The sequence below is a fragment of the Procambarus clarkii genome, chromosome 18 (assembly GCF_040958095.1).
Source record: "Procambarus clarkii isolate CNS0578487 chromosome 18, FALCON_Pclarkii_2.0, whole genome shotgun sequence".
Classification (NCBI taxonomy): domain Eukaryota; kingdom Metazoa; phylum Arthropoda; class Malacostraca; order Decapoda; family Cambaridae; genus Procambarus; species Procambarus clarkii.
Window position 1 is genome coordinate 27,522,204 of NC_091167.1, and position 14,504 is coordinate 27,536,707.

Genomic DNA, 14,504 nt, shown 5'->3' on the forward strand with positions numbered 1-14,504 from the left:
GCTCCAGCTTCTGGGCCCAGTATGAGACTAACTCCTCCGTCACCGCCAACAGGACGGGTAAGGATAAAAAATGGGAGGATTCTTGGAGGAGAAAAGCAGAAGGCAGACTTGAGGGGACGCGGGATAAGGTTGAAGGAGACGGGAGAGACGTTGCAGGAAATAGAAGGGGCACTAGATAGGAGAGTGAGCCATGGAAGAGGTTGAAAAACGTCCGGAAGCCGGGAGGGGCGCGGAAGAGGAGGTGTAGGAGATGTAAGAGAAGTAGAGAAGAGAGAGTGGAAAGAAGGAAGGTGTTGTAGATGGAAAAAGATAATAGGCTTTACCTGGGACAATGGATGGCTACTTACCACGTATCGTAGAGGCGGTCGTCCCCTTCACTTCATATTCAGACAAGAACCGTTCCTGCTGGGGAGAAATACTTTAATTACTTCACCATCAAAATTAGTTACTAATATTTTTATTTGAGAAAAAGAGAGAGAGAAAGAGAGAGAGAGAGAGACATATATAAAATTGTACGTTATCTTGAATCCTGTTCAGGGTGATCCTTTTCTGTGTTCCGACACGCTAGGTCAACCCCAGGTCAAGCTGGGTCAACCCTATGTCAAGCTAGAACAAACTTACTACACAAAGCCAAGCCTAGTTCACTCCTAGTCATGCTAGAGCAACGCCACTTAGAAAGGGCAAAGGCAGGAGAGGAACGGAAAAGGTGGGAGGGGGGAAAGAAGAGGGAAAGGATGGGGAAAAGAAAAAGGGGGGAGGGTCGTATAGGCAGAGGGGAAGGGCGTCATGGTGTATGCACGTCTGGGAGGGAGATCAGATCAGCAGAATTCGGGACATAAATATTCTCACATTCATCCTGGCACAAGGAACTGTGGTTTAAGGGGGTGAGATATTGCCAATAAATGTTGGAGAGGTGGCGTGTAGGGGAGCCCACTAGTGGTGGTGTCTGGTAGTTCATGCTGAGCCCTCTAGTGGTGGTGTCTGGTAGTTCATGCTGAGCCCTCTAGTGGTGGTGTCTGGTAGTTCATGCTGGGCCCTCTAGTGGTGGTGTGTGGTAGTTCATGCTGGGCCCTCTAGTGGTGGTGTCTGGTAGGTCATGCTGGGCCCTCTAGTGGTGGTGTGTGGTAGTTCATGCTGAGGGAGCCCACTAGCGGTTTACATTGTAGTTACTGATTGTTATGAACTTAATAATAACTAACATTTATTAAAATAATAATAATCATACTCGGGAGCCTAGTCGGAACCGGACCGCAGGGCTGTTGATCCCTGGAGTCTCCACAACAAGGTAGACTATGCATTTACAGATAAGTGTACATACACACTCATGCGTTTACATACATACACAAGCAGGAAACGCACACATGATACATCAAGCACAAGTTTCTGCCCGAAACGCTGCGCGTACTTGTGGCGTTACAAGATTGTATTTACTATATTATGTATCCTCACAATCCCAATGTACCTTCTTGTATATATATAAATAAATAAATAAATAAATAAATAAGCAAATACAGAAACTCACATACACTTGGTTTTCTTTCACAACAATCTCTGCCCACCGGAATTTTTTTTTAGGTAAGTAGGCTATATTAAGAACGCCCTGGAATTCAATGTATTTTCTCCTTTTATATAAATCGTTTTAGCGTTTCTGTATTTAAAATTATTTCAGAAAATATGAGAAGGTAATGTAGGGAATCGAATAATTAATTACTTTAGCTAATTTAGAAATCATTGATGTATCAAAGAACTATTTAAACAAGGAAATTAAGACAAAACGTATGAATATGAAAATGGAAATAATAAATTAATCCGACATTCATAATATGTAAAACTATATATATATATATATATATATATATATATATATATATATATATATATATATATATATATATATATATATATATATATATGTGTGTGTGTGTGTGTATGTGTGTGTGTGTGTGTATGTGTGTGTGTGTGTGTATGTGTGTGTGTGTGTGTGTGTGTGTGTGTGTGTGTGTGTGTGTGTGTGTGTGTGTGTGTGTGTGTGTGTGTGTGTGTGTGTGTAAGTTTACGTAATGAACAGGTTAAATAAATCCACACTCAATAATGCATGAAATGGAATAAATCCGAGAGACAAGGCAGAACAAGTATAATAAATCCCATTCAAGATTAGAACAAGAAGGAAATATATATCCCTCGTCCACGAGACAAGAACCACGCAGAATAAATCCCTCATTTAAGACTCGATCGAGTCAAATCAACCGTAAACTCAAAGAGGCATTTAGTGGGAACAGAAAACGGAACATCAAAATTGGTGAACCGGTTGGCTGGATGTCAACCAACCAACAGATGGAATTCAACTGGTTCCTCCCCTCCTCCCCCATCCCTTCCCCTCAACCATGAAGCTAAGAGGAATTCTAGAAAATATTCTATCTTCATGCCAAGACCCCTTAAAGTCAAAAGAAGCCAAGTTGGTCTTTGGGATGCTTAAGAAGGAAGTAGACTAACTGGTCTTTCATTTTCCGGCCTTTGTTTACGTACTCATCTGGTCTCTGTGCTCACGAAGCAATCAATAGGCGAAGTCTAAACTAGACTTAGTTCGTTTAACGAAACAAAAGCATTCGTGAAGCTAACGAATGCTTCCGTTTTGGCTTGTACATGCAGAGCCACCGGGTGAACCCAATGTTCCACCGAGTGAACCCCCAATATTGCACCGAGTGGACCCCCAATATTGCACCGAGTGGACCCCCAATATTGCACCGAGTGGACCCCCAATATTGCACCGAGTGGACCCCCAATATTGCACCGAGTGGACCCCCAATATTGCACCGAGTGAACCCCCAATATTGCACCGAGTGAACCCCTAATATTTCACCGAGTGAACCCCCAATATTTCACCGAGTGAACCCCTAATATTTCACCGAGTGAACCCCCAATATTCCACCGAGTGAACCCCAAATATTCCACCTAGTGAACCCCCAATATTCCACCGAGTGAACCCCAAATATTCCACCGAGTGAACCCCCAATATTCCACCGAGTGAACCCCCAATATTCCACCGAGTGAACCCCCAATATTCCACCGAGTGAACCCCCAATATTCCACCTAGTGAACCCAATATTGCACCGAGTGAACCCCCAATGTTCCACCCCTCTCGCCATCCCATTACTTCAGAGTTACAGGTAAACACCGATCGCGAGGTCATAATTTATGCTCCTGAAGACGGTTTTTAATGTAGCTGAAGACAAAAATGATATGTAAGCAAATCCAGGTGCCCGCCTCCCTGGCTGGCGGCCATTAAATATTAATAAATTACCAACTGTAAACATAATTATTGAAGTGCAGATTTTGAGACATAACTGATCATTTCCTGACATAATGTTGAGATTAAGTCATCATCATCTATGGTGCATGATTTAAAGATAGTGAAAGGCTCCCTAATAAGGTGGTGCTTACAAGCTCCTCATTCACAGCATTATCAATTAGCACAGATGATGTCTATCACGTTAACGATTTCAAATTAAAGATAGACTAATTATTCGCTCTGAGATATTTAACTCAAATATAACTAGTTTCTTCGGGCATTGCTGTTACCCGGACTAATTACGTCTAGCCATAACTAGTCCGGACTTATATGTTTAATATTAAAATCTCTCCATAACAATAGTTTGAGTGTTAATGCACGTGTCAATGGTCGTTTGGGAGAGTTGTAATTTGTTTAAATTATATAGATTTGTTACTATGTTCTATGTTCAATTCAGTAGCCCCCCTTATTTTTAATATCAAATTTTGAAAGCCAACGGATACTGGTAGGGATAGCCATGTTGGTGGTGATAGCCATGTTGGTTGGGTAGTGCCAGATGACGTCAGCTAGGCGGTGCCGGATATGGCACCAAGTGGCCGCAAGTGATGTCAGATGATGTCAGGTCGCGTCGGATGGCGGAAACAGGCGAGTCTCCAGTGAGTGAATTGTTTATATCCGTGTTTTGGTTACATATGTTTCCCTATAGCGTCTGAGGGAGGCATCTGGCAGCTAGCCAGGCCAGCCCATGTCAGTCCAGGCCAGCCCAGGTCAGCCCAGGCCAGCCCAGGTCAGCCCAGGCCAGCCCAGGTCAGCCCAGGCCAGCCCAGGTCAGCCCAGGCCAGCCTAGGTCAGCCCAGGCCAGCCCAGGTCAGCCCAGGCCAGCCCAGGTCAGCTCAGGCCAGCCCAGGTCAGCCCAGGCCAGCCCAGGTCAGCCCAGGCCAGCCCAGGCCAGCCCAGGCCAGCCCAGGTCAGCCCAGGCCAGCCCAGGTCAGCCAGGTCATCCTTCTTTCCTACTTCATTCTTTCTCTCCCATCGGCCTCCTCTCTCAAATATACAACCTATATTCCACTTCCCATTATCTTCCTCCCCTTCCCTTCCTACTCTGCTTTCCTTACCCCCCCCCTCTCTCTCTCTCATCTCTCCTCGTCTCCTCTTCCTTCCTCTTTCCAGACTAGAGGCATCAATTGTTGCAGTCTCTCTGGTTGAAAAGAATGGAACATGGAAGAGACAGGAGAATGTCCTTGCTGGTATTCAGGCTTCCCAGGTCCCCGTCTCCTACAACCTCTCTCTCTCTCTCTCTCTCTCTCTCTCTCTCTCTCTCTCTCTCTCTCTCTCTCTCTCTCTCTCTCTCTCTCTCTCCTTCCTTACCTGATAGACACAAATGCTGACTAGCTGTTTGCCTGTCTTTCTCTCTCTTAAATTAATTATATCACTGTATTCTAAATTTTTTTCGTGAACGCATTTTCCCTGTTCTCTTATTGGTTTTACTACCACTGCTATGTGTAGTGTAGGTAGTGTGTACTGTGTACTGTGTGGTAGTGTGTACTGTGCGTCTCTCCTCCCCCCCCTCCATATGTCTTCACAGGGTAAAAAGGGGGTAAAACTCTTTAAAAAATTATCCCTTCCCTTCTCAATCTATAATTAATGGCAGTCCTTCTTCCTCCTTTTCCCTCCCCTCCCACAAAGTCTCCAGCGGGAGGGGGTGGATGTAAGGGGAGATTAAGGGAGTATACGAGGGAGTGGGGGAATGGGTGAGGTGGTGGGGGGTGGGGGGAGGCGTCTTTCGATAAGAGCTCGATCCCGGGTCTTATCGTGGTCATTATGCCGTCTTGAACCGTTCAGCCAAGGAAATGTCCAGGAGTTTACGGAGGGGTACAGTTCTTTTTTTTGTTCTCTCTTATCTTTCTTCTCCTTCTCTCTCTCTCTCTCTTTTCCTCGATCTTATTATCCCTCACTGGTATCTTATCTCATTATCTCTCTATCTCATTCTCTGTCTCTCTATCTCATTCCCTTTATTCCTTTCTCCCCGTTTTTCCTCTCTGTCTTTCCTTCCCATCATTTATCACTGATACCCTATACTCCGTAATCACCATTCATCCCTCCCTACACATTCCCTCTCATGTTCCTTGTCACGCATTCTCGCCTTCTCCTCCCCCTCGCTCTTCCTATCCCTTGCGTTCATTCTCCTCTCTCTCTCTCTCTCTCTCTCTCTCTCTCTCTCTCTCTCTCTCTATCATAGTACCGCCTTGTTCCTCGTTCTTCCCTTCTTGTCTTCCTTCTCGACCAATCACCGAGGCTTTGGGACCCATGATATTATTCCGCTAAGATGTACAGGGCTGTCTGAAGGCGGAGACTAGAGGTAGGGAGGATAGGAGGGGGAATGTTGAAGAGGGAGGGATAGGAAGGAGAGGGAAAGGGGGGAGGGGGTTAGGTAGTGTTACACATAGGATAACGAGGACCTAAACTTGATAATGGTCCAGGATGGACCGAAACGTCGTCGTTTCTTCATTGTCTGGTGTGTGGTTTGGTCATCAGGGACTAAACTAAATACGCGGTCTTTGTCACTTTCAATTTTTTTAAATTTTGCCCTCGAGGGGCGAGTTTATCGGGCAGCGCCACTCGTCCTGTGAGTGGACACACCGCCATAGTGACAGTATTGGGCAGCGCCACTCGTCCTGTGAGTGGACACACCGCCATAGTGACAGTATTGGGCAGCGCCACTCATCCTGTGAGTGGACACGCCGCCATAGTGACAGTATTGGGCAGTGCCACTCGTCCTGTGAGTGAACACACCGCCATAGCAGCATGTACAACTCCCCCCAAAAGGATGAAAACCCGCTGGGTTGTTCATCCTGTCATTTGTACCCCAGACACAGCTGGGACTTGCTTAACTGTCTCAAGTGAACAGCTCCTCAAACAAGAAACATCTGTCAACCCTTAAAAGCTTACGTTATCTTGCGGGTGCAAAATGGGGGAATCTTTTAAGAACAGTATCAATATTTGACAAATAGTGTTTTCCTAATTCAAACAATTTGGGGTTTATTATTCTACACATGCTTCTAATGTCTCTCAGGTGTTCACATTCACGTAGATAGTGGTCTAGTGGTTCACTTGTTACAGTTGGGAATATGGGAGAGCAACCCGTCCACTTAAAAATAACGTCGCTTTTGGCTCGTATGCGCGCTATGGCCAAATTTGGACGTAATTTGAAACAAAATCGACTCACAAAAGTGACGTACTGTTCTGTTTTCTGTTTGAGGTGTCCGGCCTCCTCGGACAAGCTAGGAGAAGAAACTTTCAATTCACGTTTTTCATACCGTTTTGAAACTTTATGAGAATTTCCTGCCCACCTAACCTATCAGAGGACTCTTAACTTACTGTTGTTGAAAAACAAATCCCAAATTTATTTTCAATTTTTTTTTTTCATTTTCAAATTACGTCTAACACGAGTGAGTGGGTCAACACCCGTACCAGTCCGTACCCGGGGCATCCTCGGGTACTGGGTGCCGGATATACGTGAGCTGTGAACTGAAAGACAATTGACTCGTGTGCTCTTGAGGGCCCATGAACCCCTGACAGTCACGAATCTCCTCGAATCTGATTGGCTCTGGCACAAGCTCTAATATGGGGGGGGGGCTTACTATTCTCCAACGTTCAGGAGATATTCTGAATGACTTATTTAGAGGCCATTTAGAAGTCCTTTCCCCAGGTACTCGGGAGTACCAGCACCAGCTGTGACAGCCTCGCCATCTCCTCTACAAGGAAATTCCTTGAAAATTCATCATTGACTGATGAATCAAATCCCCCCCCCAAACCCCAAGAGGTAGCACGGGCATGAGTAACCCCTAAGTGGTACATGTTTGGAGTGAATGTGATCTTGAAAATTTATCGTTTCTCTTGGGCCCAAAAATTAGCTATTTGTTATAAATTACGAACGCACATCAACGTAGATGTTACCTAATTAATGAAAGACATGCAAAACTAATTAGTGAATTACAAATAAAACTAATTAATATATTTCAGATAACTTATAAATAACTGAAAAGTATCTTGCAAGTGTACCATAATTATACTTCAGGAAAAAGATTTATACAGGAATGTAATTTATGCTAAAATATACATAATAATTCTCGAACATTTGACAGTTTGTGGCAAGACACAGAGAGGAACGGGGATAGAGTGAGGAGGGATGACAAAGGAGAGGGAATAGAGGTAGAGCAGAGGGACTGGAGTAGAGAGGGAGAGAGAGAGAGAGAGAGGGAGAGAGAGAGAGAGACAGACAGACAGACATTTTCCTAGCAAGATACAAGTCCCTGGTCCAGGAGGCCCATCCACTAGAGCTGGATGAGAGGAGTGTGTCGGCACCCAGCACACCCCGACCATCACCCCCCCCCCCCACCCTTTCATCCGCTATGTCTACTGTGGGACACAGAAAACCTGCATTCTCCAGAACAAGAGAATGTCTCGTATCGACTGCCCTCGTTCTCTAGAACAAGAGAATGTCTCGTATCGACTGCCCTCGTTCTCTAGAACAAGAAAATGTCTCGTATCGACTGACCCCCACCAACCTGCCCTGGGTGGAGATGTGCTGAACTTCCAAACCATCATCTGAACACTGAGACACTTGATATAGTGGGACCTGTATACCCAAAAGTTACTATGGTAATGCAAACATTTTTGTAATATTTCTGAATTATAAGTGAAGCTTGTAAAACAGTTTAAATCATTTCCTCTTGTTGAGTGTTCAATGACTCGCCGCGTACAGAAGAACCTCTCTCTTGAACAAATGCACACCTAAACAGAACAAGCGGTTCTATTCATAGAACAATCTTGTTCTATCAATGAAAAGGAAGGTCAAAAGTGAATATATATATATATGTTGGTTTAACACTGTGTAATTTTTCTCTTTCATACTCCTTTCAATCTCCCGTGTTTGAGTGCACAAAATTACACTACACGATATGAAGTTGGCAACCATAACACAAGACACTCAGCCGACTGTAGCCCCCATGTACTCACCCAGTTGTACTCAACTAGTTGTGCCTGCGGGGGGGTTGAGCTTTGGCTCTTTGGTCCCGCCTCTGAACCTTTCATGTGGGCTGTACCTTCTCAAGAACATCGTTTTATCAGTGATGGTTCATTCCTCGACTGACTTGAAACATGTTCTCAACATATCGTTACACGAGAAATTCAACCAATGTACCTCATGTGACGGCCTCTTAACAATAAAGTTTATACTCTTATAAATTCTAATTGAAAAAATAGCCTTTTCAGGGAATATGCTTCAAATGAGTGGACGCGAGATGACTGGTCTTAGCATCCAGTGTTCCTTCACGAACATCAAAGATTTACAGCTGAATAACACTCCAAGCTAAAAAAAAAAAAAAAAATAAATAAAGCTAGAGAATGAGAGAAAGAACATCCAAGAAGAGTTCCACATCTGTCTCTTCCTTTATTCTTTTGTCTCTCGTTCTCCCCTTATTTATCCCTCCGTGTTCCGCAGTTCCTCCCGAGGCCTGGCCGCCTCCCGTATGTCTTGCAAGACGACCAATTTTCACCCATTTCTAAGAAGTAACTCATAGCCGTGTTTTATTCATATGCTAATTTGGTTCCACCACCCACCTGGGGGAGACAGGACATTTTATCACCAGAGAGAGAGAGAGAGAGAGAGAGAGAGAGAGAGAGAGAGAGAGAGAGAGAGAGAGAGAGAGAGAGAGAGAGAGAGAGAGAGAGAGAGAGAGAGAGAGAGAGGTGGGGGGAAGAGGGAGAAAACTGGGAGAGAGAAGATAACAAATGTTCGCGAGAATGTTCAACAAATCTGGCCACAAACATCACGTAACTAACTCTTTACGGTAGCCTCGAGACGGCAGACCAGAGCCCCACACCACAAACAACAGTACCACTGAGATCTAGCTCGAGACGCTGGTCCACACCGCTTCACAGGTCGACAGTCCTAGAGACGCTGGTCCTCACACCGCTTCACAGGTCGACAGTCCTAGAGACGCTGTTCCTCACACCGCTTCACAGGTCGACAGTCCCAGAGACGCTGATCCACACCGCTTCACAGGTCGACAGTCCCAGAGACGCTGGTCCACACCGCTTCACAGGTCGACAGTCCCCCGATGGAACGTCCAGATGTCATCGAAGTCAACTGAGATATGTCGAGCATATTTCTATTTCGTTTCTCAAAGAGGTCAAGGCAGGAAACGCGACACAAAACGTAAAATATAATCAAGCGAGCGATAGAGAGAGAAGGGGAAGGGGGGAGGGGGGGAGGGGGGGAGGGGGGAGGGGGGGAGGGGGGAGGGGGGGAGAGGTCAAGCGAGGTCACAGCAAGCTGCCCAATTTGCTAGTTGTCCAAGACGAGCGTCTCCCAATATGTCTGATGAAATCCACGGAGGGGTGAATGACCCCTCGAACTCAGGACTTAAAAAAGTTGCCATCTACTGGATTATACAGATGAAAGTAAACTAGGCAGGTTACCCCTTCCTTTCCTCCAGCCCATCACCCTCCAGCTCCCCTTGAGTATACCAAAGGTCAGTGCACTCAGAGCGAATTACCCGCCATTGTTTAGGTGATTACAGACTCGCTCGTGACCTTAGGTCAACACGGGGTCATATGGTAAACCTTTTTTTTATGCAAGAAGTACTGGAAGCCCGAGACTTGTCCGTTGTGGAGGTGTAGGGGGGAGGGGGGAGTGTTGAGCACCACAAAGAGAGCGCTGGGAGGCAGGGTGACATGTTGAGCACTACACAGAGAGCGCTGGGAGGCAGGGTGACATGTTGAGCACTACACAGAGAGCGCTGGGAGGCAGGGTGACATGTTGAGCACTACACAGAGAGCGCTGGGAGGCAGGGTGACACGTTGAGCTCCACCCAGAGAGCGCTGGGAGGCAGGGTGACATGTTGAGCTCCACCCAGAGAGCGCTGGGAGGCAGGGTGACACGTTGAGCACCACACAGAGAGCGCTGGGAGGCAGGGTGACACGTTGACCACCACACAGAGAGCGCTGGGAGGCGGGGTGACACGTTGACCAGCACACAGAGAGCGCTGGGAGGCAGGGTGACACGTTGACCAGCACACAGAGAGCGCTGGGAGGCAGGGTGACACGTTGACCAGCACACAGAGAGCGCTGGGAGGCAGGGTGACACGTTGACCAGCACACAGAGAGCGCTGGGAGGCAGGGTGACACGTTGACCACCACACAGAGAGCGCTGGGAGGCAGGGTGACACGTTGACCACCACACAGAGAGCGCTGGGAGGCAGGGTGACACGTTGACCACCACACAGAGAGCGCTGGGAGGCAGGGTGACACGTTGACCACCACACAGAGAGCGCTGGGAGGCAGGGTGACACGTTGACCACCACACAGAGAGCGCTGGGAGGCAGGGTGACACGTTGACCACCACACAGAGAGCGCTGGGAGGCAGGGTGACACGTTGACCACCACACAGAGAGCGCTGGGAGGCAGGGTGACACGTTGACCACCACACAGAGAGCGCTGGGAGGCAGGGTGACACGTTGACCACCACACAGAGAGCGACGTACACAACCACTTAAAACACTTGATTAATGAACCTAAAACTTTATTTTTTTATTCCCATGGAAATAGGTAATTCAGGCTAACCAAGCCGATGGAAGCGGTTTATGCCTTTTTGTGCTTCAAGGAGGGTTTATGTCTGGTTGAAGCACATTATGTCTGGCGGTACTTAACGGGGGTTTACACACACACACATATATTTTATATATATATATATATATATTATATATATATATATATATATATATATATATGGTAACTCTCTTCCTAATCGTTTCCATCCCTCTTACTAATATAGGCCACAATGTAGGACTAAGAACAGGGGATGCTTCTTCACCTACAGGCTTATAAACCCATGGAAACGCCTACCTGCCGAAGGCGTAAAGGCCAAAACTCTGTTAATATTTAAAGTACAGCTGGAAATGATCATGAATACAAATGCGGGGACATTCGACAAGCCTCCGGCTTCCTGTCCTCATCGAGAGTGTTAGCGGCTCTCATATAAACTCGGGTAAATCTTACCCCTAACATCTTCTTGTGTCATTTTCCCCTCTTTATAACAATCCTCTCCCCTCCTACCCCTGTGTACCTCAGACGAAGGGTAACCTCAGTTACAAACCGTAGAAAACCCAGATAAATTGAAAGACATTATAATGCATTGGTTTGTTTATATATTTATCCCACGTCCCTCCCTAAGAGACAGAAAACGGCAGTCAGGATACCTCTGGGCGGTGCAAGAGGGGGGACTATAACAACAAATAATCTGCTGGAAAAAGCCTTCTCTGCGGAGCATTATTCCTGAACGTCAACTCCGGCCATTTCGCCTCTCTCGTCTCTTGGATATTCAGCCCTCTCCACTCTCGGGGCCTCCAGGTCCCTCGACCCCTGTGGAACCGCCCTCCACTCTCGGGGCCTCCAGGTCCCTCGACCCCTGTGGAACCGCCCTCCACTCTCGGGGCCTCCAGGTCCCTCGACCCCCTCTGGAACCGCCCTCCACTCTCGGGGCCTTCAGGTCCCTCGACCCCCTCTGGAACCGCCCTCCACTCTCGGGGCCTCCAGGTCCCTCGACCCCTCTGGAACCGCCCTCCACTCTCGGGGCCTCCAGGTCCCTCGACCTCTCTGGAACCTCCCTCCACTCTCGGGGCCTCCAGGTCCCTCAACGCCTCTGGAACCGTTGTCTTCATCCTGGGAATCTCTTTCCAGGCCGAGGCGAAGAGTGGTTAAGTGTTTCTACCTTATGGCCTCGACGACGATGGGAAGCCGGCGGCTTGCCAAAAGCTAGCTCCATTGTTCCTGAGGATTATTTTTTTTCTCCAGATGAAATATATAATGGGTTACTATCTTCATATTTATGGCTTCGGCGGGTAAGTGATTCCATGAGTTTATTACCCTATGGGTGAAAGAGCATCCACCATTGTAGTTTGTTGAATATGAAGCTGGTGCCCCTTGTGTGTGTGTGTGTGTGTGTGTGTGTGTGTGTGTGTGTGTGTGGATTTCGATACAACGCTTGAATGTACAGCCTGTGTTTGGTGTGTGTGTGTGTGGGGGGGGGGGGGGAAGAGTGTTATAGAGAAATATATGTAGTAGACATAAAAGAGGAAAAATAGGTTGGTTGGAAAGGCGGGGTCCAAGAGCTAATAGCTCGATTCTGCAGACTCAAACAGTAAATACACACACACACACACATGCGCTATTAACTAAAGAATAACCATAGAAATAGACTGAGAACTCAAGGCTCTCCAGAGAGATGAGCAATGAAAAACGAAGGTGCTTGGGGATGCAGTAAGGATCTTGCTAATGCGACATGTCAAAGAGGAAACGAGGCGGAGAGGAAATGACCTCAGATCCAGACTGGACTTATAATTCTCACAGAATGAGTCGGAAACTGTGGGACAAGAACACCAGCTCGTGCCGGGCCACAGCGACCACTGTGGCTTTAACCAATGAGGAAAGATTTTCAGCAGACAGAGAATTCCCGAACAATATACAGGGCAATACAGGAACTTGGAGGAAGAAAAGTGGAAGGTGTAGCGAGAATGAGGAATTTAGAAGATAAATAGTGGAAGGAGTGAGGGAATACGTCAAGATGATCAGCAGAAAAGTTGGAGATCGACACATTTACTACCCAAAGCGATAAAAGGGGCAAGAGGAATGAGCAATGTCCAGGTTTTAACAGGCAGCGCATTAGCACAAATAAAAACCCCATACAAAACAGAGAGTGGAAGACGACAGCAAGAGGAAGCAGTGCACAAGAGAGAGAGAGAGGCCAAGACGCAGGTTAAGGATGAAACGCTCCAACGCCAAGGATGAGCCGCAAGTACACAGCAAAACATTACATGGAAAAAAGGACAAGGTGATCGGTGAAGACATCTTCGAGACAACTCAAGAAAAGTTTGCGTGAACGCCTGAGAGTTTTCCAAAAGCGGGATAATGGAATGCTCCTGAAGAGGAGCTGGAGGCGACGAAGACGGGGAGGTTACGAGGCCACTCCAGGCGGTGAAAGCTTTACAACCAGAGAAAAATGGCTCCATATACCTGTCAACTGAACACTCCACAGAGCTTATGTAAACCACTCGTCAATATATCAATACATCACTAGAGAGTGAACCTGCCAGAAACTTGGAAAAGAAAAGGCCTATGTCGGTCCTATATATAAGAATGGGAATATGTTGCATAGTACTAGAAGAGATAACAAGAAAAACAGCTCGAAGAGTCCCGAGAGGAAATGTGTTTCATAGTTTTGGGTCGCTCGTGCACGAGTGCTTCAAGGATACACTGGAGGGGCTGGGAGAGCACATGAGGATACACTGGAGGAGCTGAGAAGAGCACATAAGGATACACTGGAGGGGCTGAGAAGAGCACATAAGGATACACTGGAGGGGCTGGGAGAGCACATAAGGATACACTGGAGGGGCTGAGAGAGCACATAAGGATACACTGGAGGGGCTGGGAGAGCACATAAGGATACACTGGAGGGGCTGGGAGAGCACATAAGGATACACTGGAGGGACTGGGAGAGCACATAAGGATACACTGGAGGGACTGGGAGAGCACATAAGGATATACTGGAGGGACTGGGAGAGCACATAAGGATACACTGGAGGGGCTGAGAGAGCACATAACACCGTACGCAGCCCAACGGGACACCCGGCGAGCAGCAAGTGACAGATGCGGTGGGTCAAGGTAACAGAAGATTGAAATTGAAATTGAAATAAGTTTATTGAGGTAAAATACACACAAAGGGATGAGGTAGCTCAAGCAATTCTCACCCCGTTCAGTACATCGTGTGAATACATACATAGACACACGTCACAAACAATAAACATATTATCCAAACATTCTGAGAGATAAACATATACATTTCCTAACAGAAGATTATCAAATCCCGCGTCACAAGGGCCTCACTAAAAGGCTGTGGTCAGCCCATTCAGGTCACAACCCAAAAGTTTGGACAAGGTTGCTCGCATCTGATGCAGCTGTTCACTTAGCGGTATATGCACGTAACCGGGGGTTAGGGAGCTCTTGAGCGTCGCACTCAGAGGAGAGTCAGTCGTTGTCGTAGACTCCCAGCGAGACCTCAATAATCCCTAACACGTTTCCTGCTGGCTCCGACAAAGGGGGGAAAGCAAGTACCAGAACTAGGTGTATATATACCACCCTGCTTCTAATGCATTAA

The 14,504-nt window shown here is 46.9% G+C and overlaps 1 protein-coding gene across 5 annotated transcripts in view; it reads right to left on the reverse strand.

Moving 5' to 3' along the window:
- Window positions 1-14,504, reverse strand: part of LOC123754269 (leucine-rich repeat-containing G-protein coupled receptor 4) — a 128,141-nt gene that overhangs the window by 78,124 nt on the left and 35,513 nt on the right. For 3 of the 5 annotated variants that reach the window (XM_069326415.1, XM_045736508.2, XM_045736506.2), the window contains exon 2: window positions 348-405. The gene's annotated coding sequence lies outside the window, so the exon portion shown is untranslated. The remainder of the gene's footprint in view (window positions 1-347; window positions 406-14,504) is intronic. The other 2 variants (XM_069326414.1, XM_045736507.2) reach the window with 1 other exon arrangement.